The 15,546-nt window shown below is 48.2% G+C and overlaps 1 protein-coding gene across 1 annotated transcript in view; it reads right to left on the bottom strand.

Annotated features, from left to right (window-relative positions):
* The window catches only part of LOC112073883 (divergent protein kinase domain 2A), a 42,109-nt gene extending 30,389 nt beyond the window's left edge, over window positions 1-11,720 (bottom strand). Inside the window, exon 1 of the mRNA XM_070440312.1 lies at window positions 11,551-11,720. The gene's annotated coding sequence lies outside the window, so the exon portion shown is untranslated. The remainder of the gene's footprint in view (window positions 1-11,550) is intronic.
* Window positions 11,721-15,546: the final 3,826 nt, after the last annotated feature.

Genomic DNA, 15,546 nt, shown 5'->3' with positions numbered 1-15,546 from the left:
GAACTCTTCCAGGGGGAAAACACTGACCTGTTCTGGGCTGTTCAGAACTCTACCAGGGGGAAAACACTGACCTGTTCTGAGTTGTCAGAACTCTACCAGGGGGAAAACACATGACCTGTTCTGAGTTGTCAGAACTCTACCAGGGGGAAACACTGACCTGTTCTGAGTTGTTCAGAACTCTTCCAGGGCGAGGAAAACACTGACCTGTTCTGAGTTGTCAGAACTCTCCAGGGGGAACACTGACTGTTCTGAGTTGTACGAATCTTCCAGGGGGAAACACTGACCTGTTCTGAGTTGTCAGAACTCTCCAGGGGGAAACACTGACCTGTCTGAGTTGTCCAGAACTTTCAGGGGAAAACACTGACCTGTTCTGGTTGTCAGAACCTCTCAGGGGGAAAACACTGACCTGTTCTGAGTGTGTCAGGACTCTTCCAGGGGAACACTGACCTGTTCTGAGTTGTCAGAACTCTTCCAGGGGGAAAACACTGACCTGTTCTGAGTTGTCAGACCCTACCAGGGGAAACACTGACCTGTGTCTGAGTGTCAGAACTCTACCAGGGGGAAAACCATGACCTGTTCTGAGTTGTCAGAACTCTACAGGGGGAAAACACTGACTGTTTCTGAGTTGTCAGAACTCTTCCAGGGGGAAAACACTGACCTTTCGAGTTGTCAGAACTCTTCCAGGGGAAACACTGACCTGTTCTGAGTTGTCAGAACTCTTCGGGGGAAACACTGACCTGTGTCTGAGTTGTCAGACTCTTCAGGGGGAAAACCTGACTGTTCTGAGTGTTCAGAACTTCTCCAGGGGGAAACACTGACCTTCTGAGTTGTCAGAACTCTACAGGGGGAAACACTACCTGTTCTGAGTTGTCAGAACTCTCCAGGGGGAAAACACTGACCTGTTCTGAGTTGTCAGAACTGCTTCCAGGGGAACACTGACCTGTTCTGAGTTGTCAGGGACTCTTCCAGGGGAAAACACTGACCTGTTCTGAGTGTCAGACTCTTCCGGGGGAAAACACTGACCTGTTCTGAGTTGTCAGAACTCTTCCAGGGGGAAAAACACTGACCTGTTCTGAGTTGTCAGAACTCTTCCAGGGGGAAAACACTGACCTGTGTCTGAAGTTGTCAGGACTCTTCCAGGGGGAAAACACTGACCTGTTCTGAGTTGTCAGAACTCTTCGCAGGGGGAAAACACTGAACTGTTCTGAGTTGTGCAGGCTCTTCCAGGGGAAAACACTGACCTGTTCTGAGTTGTCAGACTCTTCCAGGGGGAAAAACACTGACCTGTTCTGAGTTGTCAGACTCTTCCAGGGGGAAAACACTGACCTGTTCTGAGTTGTCAGGACTCTCCAGGGGAAAACACTGACCTGTTCTGAGTTGTCAGACGAACTCTTTGCCAGGGGGAAAACACTGACCTGTTCTGAGTTGTGCCAGACTCCTTCCAGGGGGAAACACTGACCTGTTCTGAGGTTGTCAAGAACTCTCCAGGGGGAAAAACACTGTGCCTGTTCTGAGTTGTCAGAACTCTACCAGGGGGAAAACACTGACCTGTTCTGAGGTGTCAGAACTCTACCAGGGGGAAACACTGACCTGTTCTGAGTTGTCAGAACTCTCCCAGGGGAAAACACTGACCTGTTTCTGAGTTGTCAGAACTCTTCCAGGGGGAAAACACTGACCTGTTCTGAGTTGTCAGACTCTACCAGGGGAAAACACTGACCTGTTCTGAGTTGTCAGAACTCTCCAGGGGAAAACACTGACCTGTTCTGAGTTGTCAGCTCTTCCAGGGGGAAAACACTGACCTGTTCTGAGTTGTCAGAACTCTACCAGGGGAAAAACACTGACTGTTCTGGTTGTCAGAACTCTACCAGGGGAAAACACTGACTGTTCTGAGTTGTCAGAACTCTACCAGGGGAAAGAACACTGCACCTGTTCTGAGTTGTCAGAACTCTTACCAGGGGAAACACTGACCTGTTCTGAGTTGTCAGAACTCTACCAGGGGAAAACACTGACCTATTCTGAGTTGTCAGAACTCTCAGGCCGGGAAAACACTGACCTGTTCTGAGTTGTCAGAGACTCTAGCCAGGGGGAAACACTACCTGTTCTGAGCTTGTCAGAACTCTTACCAGGGGAAAACATCTGAGTATCTAGTTGTCAGGGGGAGTGTAATGTTTACAAATGTTTATTTCTCTTTTGTTTGCTGGACTTATTCCGTTCGCTTTGCAATGTAACATATGTTTCCCGTGCAAATAAAGCATTTGAATTAAATTGAGAGAGAGGGAAAGGAGGCGAGAGGAGAGAGAGAGAGAGAGAGAGGTAAGAACGAAGAGAAAGATAGTGCGAGACGAGGGAGAAGAGGAGAGAGGAGAGAGAGAGAGAGAGAGGAAGTAGAGGGAGAGAGGAGAGAGAGAAGGTGAGGAGAAGAAAGAGAGGAGAAGAGGGTGAGGAGAGGAGTTGAGGCGATGGAGGAGAGAGAGAGAGCGGGCGAGAGAGAGAGATAGAGGAGTGGCTGATGAGTGAGAGTAGGGACGGAGGAAAGAGAGGGTATGGAGAGTGGGGGGCGGTGAATCGTCAGACCAGACCCCGGGACCGGGGGAGCAGGGGGAGGCGGGATGCCGGTGGACGTTGGGAAGGCGGGCGAACCGGGCCGTGGACCCGCGTTCGCCGGGGGGGGAGACGCAGAGGGGGCCGGGCTGGGCGGCGGGGATGGTACACCGGGGGGCGGAGGGAGGGGAGGTGGGGCGCGCGCCGGGGCGTCGGGGGCGCAGGCCGCCGGGGGGCGCCGGCGGGGTGGAGTGGAGGGCCCCTGGACCGGGGCGGAAAGGCCCGGGGCCGGGGTGAGCCCGGCGGCCGTCCACCGGGGAGGGGCGGGGCTGTGGGGGCGCAGGGGCGCAGGGGCGGGGGCGGGCGTAGGCCCGGCCCGGGGTGAGGACGGGGGCTGGGAGGGTGGCCGGGGCACCGGCACACCCCCGGGTGGGGAGGAGGGGAGAGGGTGGAAGAGGGGGGGGGCCAGGGGCCACCGGGTGCGGAGAGGGAGGGCCAACCGCGTGGCGTTGGCGCGGCGAGGGCGGATGGGCCTGTGGGGGCCCTAAGAACCTGGGGCGGGCTACAGCGTGGGGCGGGCGGGGGTGGGGCGGGCGGGCGGGGGCACGGGTGAAGGGGGTATGCAGGAGAGGGGTGAGGAGGGGGGGCGGTCGAAAAGACCCAGTGGGAGGTGGGGGGGAGGAAAGGGGAGGGGGCCCCGAAGAAGGGGAGAGGATGGGGAAGGGCAACTCGGGACCAGCCGGGGGCCAAGAAACCCGGGCGAGAGGGGCATGGGGTGGTGGGGGGGGGAGGGGCGTGTCGGTGCTGCTCCGGGTGGGGGCGCAAAGTGGGGGGAGGGGGTGTGGACAGTGGAGTGGGAGGAGGTGGCGGCATTCCGGCCAGCTCCCGGGGCACGCGGCAGGGTGGAGGCAGGGCCCGACAACAGGAGAGAAGCGGCGAGAGGGCCCCACGCGGAGGCGGGCAGGAACCCAGGCGAGAGGAGGGAACCAGAACAGGGGGAAACCAGGCATGATAGAAAAAAGGGAAGGGGGCGGGAGGGGCACGGAACGTGGAAGTGGGGGTGTAACTAAGGCGGGGGCCGCGCCCGCAACATGGTACCAACGGGGGGTGGGGCGGGCGGGGTGGGGCGGGACACTGGGGCGGAGGGTGTGGCCGGGACCGGGAACAAGGGAGAGGGCGGGCACAGAAAGGGACGGTGCGTGCGCCGGGTGCCGCCAGCCCGCGGGTGGGGCGGGAGGTGACGGGGGTGGGGGGGCGGAGTGAACCAAGGGCAACCAAACTAAGCAGCGATGGCAACAAACACATAAAACCAACCCACGGGGAAGGGCGGCAAAAAAAGCCACAGAGGGCACGAACGACGGGGTCGCCCACGCCCGCGAAAAAAGAGCGCCCGCCCGCCGGGCGCAGAAGAGGCCAGAGAGCGTGAGTCCGACAAGATGCCCAGCGGGGGGGGAGACAGAGCCGCAGGGGAAAGGAACAAACGGCCCGATGGCGTGGGGGAACAGCGAAGGAGAGAGGGTCAAAGAGTGGCGAGCGAAGCCGGAGGAGCGAAGAGAGAGAGGGAGAGAGAGAGTAGACGGAGGGCGAGAGGAGAGAGAGAGGCGTGAGGGCGAGAGAGAGAGAGAGAAGAGTGACGGGCTGAGAGCGGAGAGAGACTGAGTGAGGGCCGGTAGGGAGGAGGAGAGAGAGTGAGGGCGAGAGAGAGAGAGAGAGAGTTGAGGGCGAGAGAGAGACGGAGTGGAGGGCGACGAGGAGAGTGAGGGCGAGAGGAGAGAGAGTGAGGGCGAGAGGGAGAGAGAGTGAAGGCCGCGACGAGAGAGAGAGAGGTGGGGGCGTAGAGGAGAGGGTGAGGCGAGAGGAGAGGGAGAGAGTGAGGGCAGAGGAGAGGAGGAGAGTGAGGGGAAGAGAGAGATCAGAGGAAGGGACGAGAGGAGAGAAGTGAGGTGGGGACGAGAGAGAGGATAGTAGGAGGCAGACGCGGGGAGAGGAGAGTGGGGCAGGTAGATGGGAGTGTGAGCGCGAGGGAGAGAGGAGTGGGCGAAGGAGAGGAGGAGAGTGAGGCGAGGAGAGAGAGAGTTGAGGGCGAGGAGAGAGAGAGAGTGAGGGCGAGAAGAGAGAGAGCAGTGAGGGCGACTGAGAAGAGAAGTGAGGGCGAGGGCGAGAGAGTGAGGGCAAAGAGAGAGAGAGTGAGGGCGAGAGTGAGGGCAAGAGAGAGAGAGAGAGAGCGAGAGCAGCACCAGACTTAGCAGAACACATCAAAGTACTTTTAATGTTGACTGGCCAGTGAACCCAGCAACACAAAAAGCTCTCTGTCCCTCCTTGTTATGGAATAACTATTGTTAGTTCTCTGCCCACTGAGCTGTTAAGACACATTTTTAAAGGCTCCCAATATAGATTAATGACTTGTAATAAGCACAGCAACCAATGTTCCTTCCTATTTAGAAATTAGACAGAAATGTGCACTTATTTATTAATCTGGGAGGCGATTACAGAAGAAAATTACTGGTAAACATGCACTTACGTTGATATTGGTAATTGCAGTTAAAAGTGAGATTTTCTGTCTGATCGGAGCCCAAATGCACGCACGAAAAACACACAGAGACACGCTCAAGAGATTAACATAAAAGCTCATCTGCAATCGAATTCGAGGTCGGCTCTGTGGAATCCTGTTACGTTGTCCTAAGCGTCTGAAACCCCTGCCAAGAAATTGGAAAGCAATTTGTGAGGCTGTCTGCTCCTTCTCGCCATGCAAGCACGGCTGCTTCTTCAAACGGCAGCCGGAAGCCCGCCGCATGCTTCCCAGCCGCATGCTTCCCAGCCGCATGCTTCCCAGTCGAAACCTTTCGCACGTGTATTATGAAAACATTGTGACGTTTGTCATGTTGGTGTTCGGCAGGTTTTCGGCTGTTCGCGCACACATTTGTCCTTGATGCAAGTTGAAGTTCAGTAACCTGGGCTCCTGAGTGGCGCAACGGTCTAAGGCACTGCATCTCAGTGCTAGAGGCGTCACTACAGACCCTGATTCGATTCCAGGCTGTATCACAACCGGCCGTGATTGGGAGTCCCAGTCCCCAGCGTCTTCCGGGTTTGGCCGGGGTAGGCCGTCATTGTAAATAAGAATTTGTTCTTAACTGACTTGCCTAGATAAAGTCACACACACACACACACACACTGACCAAAAAGTTATGTCCCCATTACCAGTAAAACATGATCAAAACCTGTTTCTTTCACTTACTTGCTGTGCTGTTGCATTGTTCATTTGTTCAGTTATCTCATTCTCAACCAGGATTTCTACGGAACGCCCGTTTGGGTCGTGCCTACGGAACGCCGGTTGGGGCGTCGCTTACGGGAGCCGCTGCCCGATGTTGGGTCGCGGCGATTACGGACGCCGGTTTGGGTGCGCTACGGAACGGGCCCTTTGTGTCGTCGCTACGGAACCCCGTTGGTCGTCGCTACGGAGACGCGGCCGGTTTGTCGGGGTCGTCGCGTACGAAACGCCCGTTTGGGTCGTCGCTACGGACGCCCTTTGGGTCGTCGCTACGAACACCCGTTTGGGTCGCCGCTACGGACGCCCGGTTTGGGTCTTTGCGCGTCAAAAAAGATATACGTCAAATAAGCTTGTTGACCAATCAGGACCTGAATATGACTGCAGGGTCACAATGAAAATTAACGTTCATGGATTTTTTTACGTGTAGTTTGTACACAATGATTACACCATCACTCGTCTTTCATATAGCACACGATTCATCGAACGTTGCTATGATGCGGGGTAAAGTTGTCTCGGCGCACCTACATGCGTGTATATAAAGCTAGCTGAGCGCGGGTAGATGAAACAATGTTTCAACCCAAGAAACATTTATCCAAACGACAATACGCATCTGTGTTCAGTAGGCTAGGTATAGAGTTAGCTGGATCTAGACTATATTAGCTAGGTGTCAGATCAGCATTAGCACGCTCATCTAAAATAACCCTAATTTATAAAGACAGTTCATATTTGATTAATGGTGGTCGGACCCATCTATGTGAGGCTAGCCAGATAAGGATTAGCCACATAGTGGACTTTGCAGATAGACTTCAAAATAAAAGTTTGGTGGCATTAATGCTACTATTATTTCATTTGACATCCCTCAATTTTATTTTGAAGGCAAACCGCAAATTCACTATTGTGCCTAATCTTATTGTGGCTAGCTTCACAACACACAACCCTGGTGCGGTTGAGCGCTCATAGCCAGTAGCTGCTGGTGTGGGCATATAACGTTATGCTTTGGGCAACAGGGTTAAGTAGCTGGCTGCTTATAACGTTAGCTTGTAGGGCAACAGGGTTTAAGTAGCTGGCTGCTTTAAAGTTACTTTGGGCAACAGGGTTAAGTAGCTGGCGCTCGTATAACGGTTAGCGTGTTATGTGCGGCACCAGGGTTAAGTAGCTGGCTGCTTATAAACGTTAGCTTTGGGCAACAGGGTTAAGTAGCTGGCAGGCTTATAACGTTAGCGCTTTGGCAATGCGCAGGGTTTAAAGTTAGCTGGCTGCTTATAAACGTTTAGCTTTGGGCAACGGGTTAAGTAGGCTGGCGTGCTCGCTATAAGCGTTAGCTTTGGCAAAGGGTTAAGTAGCTGGCTGCTTATAACGTTAGCTTTGGGCAACAGGGTTAAGTAGCTGGCTGGCTGGTGATACGATTTAGCTTTGGGCAGACAGGGTTAAGTAGGCTGGCAGTCTTATAACGTCTGAAGCTTTGAGGCACTAGGGTTAAGTGAGTGGCCTGTTATGATATGTTAGCCTTTAGGGCAACCGGGGTGTGAGTAAGCTGGCTGCTTATAACGGTTAGCTTTGGGCAGCAACAGGGTTTAGTAAGGCTGGCTGGCTTATAACGTAGCTTTGGGCAACAGGGTTAAGTAGACTGGCAGCTATTTATTTTCATGAACTGAAGTTCAATTTCAATAGCACGACAAAAAGTGGCAACCTGTGCTAATACTTACTCACAGGGATTTCTAATATCTTGTTAAGAATAATGAAATGTACTGCAGTTTCTGACTACGTCAGTCTGTTTTCAGGCTGGTGTAGTTTGGTGCTAGCTAGGTAATGAGCTAAGCTTGAGCTACCCCAGAGTTGCGTCGAGAGCACCAATGGCGCTTTACTTACAATGCCGGTAATGTTAAACACATCGTTTGTGGGGTTTGCAGACTTTTTTACAGCTTGACAATGCACTGTATGTTTTTTGACACGCCAAGGACCCAACGACGGCACGTTCCGTAGTATGTATGTTCGTGAACGCTAATAGCAGGTGACGCTATTACTGTAGGCACTCGTAGGCAATCTTGAACAATGCGCACTTCCGGTAGTTGTGTACCGGTGCTCAACCAGTTGGCGAAACCCAACATCACCCACGACAGAGAACCATTGATCGTCAAGGGCAATGAATTCCATTATCTTGGCTTTAATGGATTTCACCTTTGAGTTGTCTCTCTGAAATGTTCTGACTCTTTCAAATGACTGCTGGACTTGTTGACTGCTCGATCCACACAGCAGACATTGTGGGCTAGGTTAGGAATGCTACGTTGCACGTGTGGCGCAACATTTTGTGGCGTCATTACGTCATGAACCTGCGTTATATAGGTATGCACGTCAGCTTTGACGTGCAGACATCAGCCGATCCGAAATATCGTGCACGCCTACAGTTGATATTACAGAACCAACAGATCCACAGATGATGCAATCTCTATTGCACTCAACACTTCCCTTTCCCACCGGGACAAAAGGAACACCTATGTGAGAATGCTATTCATTGACTACAGCTCAGCGTTCAACACCATAGTGCCCTCAAAGCTCATCACTAAGCTAAGGACCCTGGGACTAAACACCTCCCTCTGCAACTGGATCCTGGACTTCCTGACGGGCCGCCCCCAGGTGGTAAGGGTAGGTAACAACACATCCGCCACACTGATCCTAAACCCGGGGCCCCTCAGGGGTGAATGCTCAGTCCCCTCCTGTACTCCCTGTTCACTCATGACTGCACGGCCAGGCACGACTCCAACACCATCATTAAGTTTGCTGATGACACAACAGTGGTAGGCCTGATCACTGACAACGATGAGACAGCCTATAGGGAGGAGGTCAGAGACCTGGTCGGGTGGTGCCAGGACAACAACCTCTCCCTCAACGTGATCAAGACAAAGGAGATGATTGTGGACTACAGGCAAAGGGGGACCGAGCACGCCCCCATTATCATCGACGGGGCTGTAGTGGAGCAGGTTGAGAGCTTCAAGTTCCTTGGCATCCACATCACCAACAAACTAACATGGTCGAAGCACACCAAGACAGTCGTGAAGAGGGCACGACAAAGCCTATTCCCCCTCAGGAGACTGAAAAGATTTGGCATGGGTCCTCAGATCCTCAAAAGATTTTACAGGTGCACCATCGAGAGCATCCTGCCTGGTTGCATCACTGCCTGGTATGGCAACTGCTCGGCCTCCGACCGCAATGCACTACAGAGGGTAGTGCGTACGGCCCATTACCGGTACCCCCTGTATATAGCCCCGCTATTGTTATTCACTGCTGCTCTTAAATCATTTGTTATTCTTATCTCTTACTTTTTGGGGGATATTTTCTAAAACTGAATTGTTTGTTAAGGGCTTGCAAGTAAGTATTTCACTGTTGTATTCGGTGCATGTGACAAATAAAATTTGATTTGCAATTGTGTTCCATGATATAATATAACCAGTTGATATGACAGATTGTGTTCCATGATATAATATAACCAGTTGATATGACAGATTGTGTTCCATGATATAATATAACCAGTTGAGATTACGGTTTCAATAAATGAATCTTAAATGGCAATTGTATTTTACTGACTGAATAATATATGAGGCAATTATGATTTTTTAATCTGTAATGGTTCTGATAACTCAAGTATAGTTGTGCACTGTTGGCATTTAGATAAATGAGCACACATGTTTTTCCCATCCAGCGACCTTGTTCTATGAATAGAGTTTCTTTCCATTCTGAAGAACTCAGAAATCATACGAGTACCGGAACAGTAATAATAATATATAATGCCTTTCCCTAATGGAAGGAACTATGGACGGGACTCTTCAATTAACTGTTTGCTGTAGCGCTGTACGATTAGTGCTTTTTTGAGTTTGGTTTCGGGGGTTTACATTAAAAATGCACTTTGCATTGTGGCTTGAAATGTTGTAACACAGAATAAAACAAGTCATATACAATCCCATGATGGTAGTAACGGCCCATTACTGCTTATCACTTATTAACCATCACTATTCACATTACTTTAATACATTATTTCAGTTGCGTATATTAGATTTGTTTTATCTGATGACTTTATCATTTAATTCCAAGTCATCATCGAATCTCTGTAGAGCTGTTGCATACGCTGTCTGACAACATCACTATTTTAGTAGTTCTTTAAAGTAAGACATACTTTTATGACTGCTGAATACCAACTATCAAATCACTTAAATCATGTATTTTCAGGTAGAGATACGTCGCGAAGCAACAACTCTCCATCCCCTCTCGATGGGATCATTAGCCTAGTGGTTAGAGCATTGGACTAGTAACCGAAAGGTTGCAAGTTCAAATCCCCAAGCTGACAAGGTAAAAATCTGTCATTCTGCCCCTGAACAAGGCAGTTAACCCACTGTTCCTAGGCCGTCATTGAAAATAAGAATTTGTTCTTAACTGACTTGCCTAGTTAAATAAAGATAAAATAAAACATTCTGCTTCTTTTACCAAGTAGGGGTAAAAGAAGCAGACCGTACAAGTAGGAGCGCAACGAATTATGGGCAGTCTAGTTAATTGCCACTTTTCTGCGCTAAACTATGTTGAATGTTGGGCTGTTGGAAACTAGCTACAACTCTACATTGCACAGTTCAGGCTTGATCAGATGTATCTCTAGAGAAACAGTGTAATGTGCACGGTTAGCACTAGTTATGGAGGAATGACGAGTTTTCCTGTACATTTTTCACTTGAGAAATACTGCACCAAACATCTTTACATGTAAAATTGTGCAACCAAGACCTTTACAGATAAAAAATGAATTACAGATTTCTTGATTTATCTGAGATTAATCTAGACTATTTTAATGAAGTGTACACTGCTATATTGTTGCTACGGTGTCTCACGAGGGACTAACAGTAATATTGTCACTTTTTTTCCACATTTTTCAAGCCAAGGTATTTTTCAGGGGGTAATGCAAGCACAGATATTCACTTCGCCTAGCCGAGTTTTGCTAGGAGCAAACCAAACCTATGTATGCGGACACCATTAGACAACGTTAACGTTGAAGAAGTTGCAACCGCACGGCATCAACAGTATACACCATTGATTAATATATGACATTAGGCTACAGGATAATTTAGTAAATTAACTATTTTTCCCTAAAAGCAAATTGGGCTAATTGATTGGAAGACCTTTAGTTATTTAGTTAGTCCATTTCAGGATAAGGACACTGAATAATGTTTACTATGGAAGTTAATCTTTGCACAAGAGGCAGTCTCCTGTCAAATGTCCCCGGAAAACAACATTATATGTCTACTCTACTGTTCATTTGGAAAGGTAATGTTTTGAAAAAGATTGTATAAAATCAGCTTTACAAACCTGTACGACTTTCTTCCGTTTTTACTCTGAGCGGCGGATCGCCTAGTGTTCAGTTTGTATGTATCATTCTTCTTTAAAGTTGCCGCTACGGTCTCCACGGGAGATCACTTACTTTGTAAAACCAACGACAACGAGTACAAGATGTTTATTCCGTGCACGATATAAATCCCTACTGAGTAAATTTCGGACGAGCTTCCCACTCCAGACCCGCATTGGAACTAGCCAGCTAGCCTGCTAGCTAGTGAAATAAACAGTTGTGATTTTGGTTCTTAACTCTTCCGTATACCGGACCTTTCAGATTGGCCGCCGCGGTCCTTTTTCACAAACTGTAATAATATCTGCGATGTGCATTAATATCCATATTCATCCGGTTTCCGCGTGTTGGTCGGCGTACTCACAATATATCTCCTGTCTCTGTAGCCAGCTCGTTCACTCCTCTCCAACATTACCACAATAGATTCTGTTCCGACTTTTTCAACACCAAACGTTTAGTATTTCCGACAGTGGTTGTCACTTTGCGACATGGCTGCTAATGCCAAAGAATATCTATTATATTGACAAGATAGTCGAGTGACCCCTCTACCAATGGAAATACACGGTCCTCAAAGATGGAAGGCATGCATGAGGAGGCGAGATCAGGTGGAACCATTCTAGTCAAAGAGAGAGCAGATACGCGTGTGAACAACAGAAACAAATCCGATATGAATACGTTTTTTTTCAGCGAGGTAAAAATAGTATTATGATATTATGTGAATATTCGGTTATTTTGTCAATAGCTATTGAATCATGCATGGCATAACGATGAAAATGCCATGTTGTGAATCAGGGGAGCATGGAGAACCATCCACAACTTTTTGTTTTTTAATTGTTTTTGGTTTTAAATTAACATTTTGGATTTCGATCTTGACTAGCTCTTAAACAAAGCCTGCTATGACTTTGACAATTAGATATTCTGAATCACGGAAGATGGAGAACAATCAATACCTTTTTTTTTCATAGATGTTATTTGTATTTTTGTTCCGGATTTCAATCTTCAATAGTGCTTAAACAAAGTGTGCCATGACTATTAAAATAATATATTCTGATTATGGGTAGGATGGAGCACAATTCACACCTTTTTTTCTAAACATTTTGATTTATTTCATCGATTTGTGATTTTATCTTTCAAGGTGCTATGTGACATTCTCTTATTTTATTTAATAATAAAATCAATAATCTGAAGAAAAAAAGGTTTCTATCTTTTTAATACTGCTATGTGCACTATTGTTTAAACGCTATTGAACTATTGAAATCTAAAGATTATTTTAGTTTTTTAAAATGTAACAACAACAAAAAGGTGTGGATTGCTTTCCATTCTAACCTGATTCAGAAAAGGCTATATAAATAGTCATTGCATGCTTGGTTCAATATCTTTTGATGAGAGATAACCAAATATCCAGTATAAAACAACATTTCACTTCAGTTTTTTAAATTTTTAAATTAGATCAAATAAGGACCACGTACTGAAGAAAATGAGCAATTTCATTTTTTTGTTGACCGAATTTGACACTCTCATTGACCTCCAAACAAAAATTCCTCACTTCAGGATTTTATTTTTGTGGATAGAGTTAACTCTCTGCAGCTCTGTCAAGGGTTTACACGGAACCCAAACCGGCTGCGTGCGCCATCGTGCATAAATGTATTTTGTCCCCCCACACCAAACGCGATCACGACACGCAGGTTAAAATATCAAAACAAACTCTGAACCAATTATATTAATTTGGGGACATGTTGCATTAAAATAATTAAACATTTATGACAATTTAGCTAGCTAGCTTGCTAGCTAATTTGTCCTATTTAGCTAGCTTGCAGTTGCTAGCTAATTTGTCCTGGGATATAAACATTGAGTTGTTATTTTACCTGAAATGCACAAGGTCCTCTACTCCTACAATGAATCCATACATAAAACGGTCAACCGAATCGTTTCTAGTCATCTCTCCTCCTTTAGGCTTTTTCTTCTCTTGACATTATATTGCTATTGGCAACTTTCATAAATTAGGTTGATTACCGCCACCGACCTATTTCGTCTTTCAGTCACCCACATGGGTATAACCAATGAGGAGATGGCACGTAGGTACCTGCTTCGATAAACCAATGAGGAGATGGGAGAGGCAGGACTTGCAGCGCGATCTGCGTCAGAAATAGAACTGACTTCTATTTTAGCCATTGGCAACACAGTTGCTCGTTGGCACTCGCAATAATTGAATAATGTAGATTTCTAAATGTATTTTGCAACGCTCGCACACGCGACGCGAGCGGTGTAGTCAGCCTGTTAGGTGTAGACCCTCTTCTGAAGAGGCAGTTGTGTTAAGGCGTTAAAAAAAATTAAAATAAAACTTTTAACGTTTCTTCAAGTGCTCTCATGAGGACCGCCACAGGAAAGGAAGACCCAGAGTTACCTCTGCTGCAGATGTAACGGATGTGAAATGGCTAGCTAGTTAGCGGGTACGCACTAATAGCGTTTCAATCAGTTACGTCACTTGCTCTGAAACCTAGAAGTAGTGTTTCTCCTTGCTCTGCAAGGGCCGCGATGCTTCGTGGGCGACCGTTGTTGATGTGTGCAGAGGGTCCCTGGTTCGCGCCCGGGTCGGGGCGAGGGGACGCACTAAAGTTATACTGTTACACAGAGGATAGCAGCATACCACCCTGCATACCACTGCTGGCTTGCTTCTGAAGCTAAGCAGGGTTGGTTCTGGTCAGGCCCTGGATGGGAGACCAGATGCTGCTGGAAGTGGTGTTGGAGGGCCAGTAGGAGGCACTCTTTCATCTGGTCTAAACAAAGATCCCAATGCCCCAGGGCAGTGATTGGGGACACTGCTCTGTGTAGGGTGCCGTCTTTCGGATGGGACGTTAAACGGGTGTCCTGACTCTCTGAGGTCATTAAAGATCCCATGGCACTTATCGTAAGAGAGGGGTGTTAACCCCGGTGTCCTGGCTAAATTCCCAATCTGGCCCTCAACCATCACGGTCACCTAATAATCCCCAGTTTACAATTGGCTCATTCCTCCCCCTCCTCTCCCCTGTAACTATTCCCCAGGTCGTTGCTGCAAATGAGAATGTGTTCTCAGTCAACTTACCTGGTAAAAATAACGGATAAATAATATGTTCATTAGAGTTACCAGCCTCAGAAATGGAAGCCCAAATAAATGCTTCACAGACTTCAATTAACAAACACATCTCAACATCAACTGTTCAGAGGAGACTGTGTGAATCAGTCCTTCATGGTTGAATTGCTGCAAAGAAACCACTACTAAATGACACCAATAAGAAGAAGAGACTTGCTTGGGCCAAGAAACATGAGCAATGGACATTAGACCAGTGGAAATCTGTCCTTTGGTCTGATGAGTCCAAATTTGGGATTTTTGGTTCCAACCGCCGTATCTTTGTGAGACGCAGAGTAGGTGAACGGATGATCTCTGCTTGTGTGGTTCCCACTGTGAAGCATGGAGGAGGAGGTGTGATGGTGTGGGGGTGCTTTGCTGGTGACACTGTCATTGATTGATTTAGAATTCAAGGCACACTTAACCAGCATGGCTACCACAGCATTCTGCAGCGATACGCCATCCCATCTGGTTTGCACTTAGTGGGACAATAATTTGTTCTTCAACAGGACAATGACCCAACACACCTCCAGGCTGTGTAAGGGCTATTTGACCAAGATGGAGAGTGATGGAGTGCTGCATCAGATGACCTGGCCTCCACAATCACACCAACCTCAATCCAATTGAGATGGTTTGGGATGAGTTGGACCGCAGAGTGAAGGAAAAGCAGCCAACAAGTGCTCAGCATATGTGTGAACTCATTCAAGACTGTTGGAAAGCATTCAGGTGAAGCTGGTTGAGAAAATGCCAAGCGTTTGCAAAGCTGTCATCAAGGCAAAGGGTGGCTACTTGTAGAATCTAAAATACAGCAGCAGATTATTACATTACACATAGGTTATTCCCCTAACAGCACAAGAACTTGCATTACCCGAAACAGTTACAAGCACGGGCAATGAACTGCATGGGCAATGGAACTGCAATGGGACAATGAGCTGCATGGGGCAATGAGCTGCATGGGGCAATGAGCTGCATGGGGCAATGAACTGCATTGGGCAATGAGCTGCAATGGGGAATTGAACTGCAATGGGGCAATGAGCTGCAATGGGGCATTGAACTGCATGGGGCAATGAACTGCTTGGGGCAATGAGCTGCATGGGCAATGAGCTGCATGGGGCAATGAACTGCATGGGGCAATGAGCTGCAATGGGGCATTGAACTGAATGGGGCAATGAACTGCATGGTGCAATGAGCTGCATGGGGCAATGAGCTGCATGGGCATTGAACTTGCATGGGGCAATGACTGATGGGGCAATG

This window comes from Salvelinus sp. IW2-2015, unplaced genomic scaffold, assembly GCF_002910315.2.
Source record: "Salvelinus sp. IW2-2015 unplaced genomic scaffold, ASM291031v2 Un_scaffold2407, whole genome shotgun sequence".
In the NCBI taxonomy this organism is placed as follows: domain Eukaryota; kingdom Metazoa; phylum Chordata; class Actinopteri; order Salmoniformes; family Salmonidae; genus Salvelinus; species Salvelinus sp. IW2-2015.
This window is presented reverse-complemented; position numbering and strand designations above follow the sequence as displayed.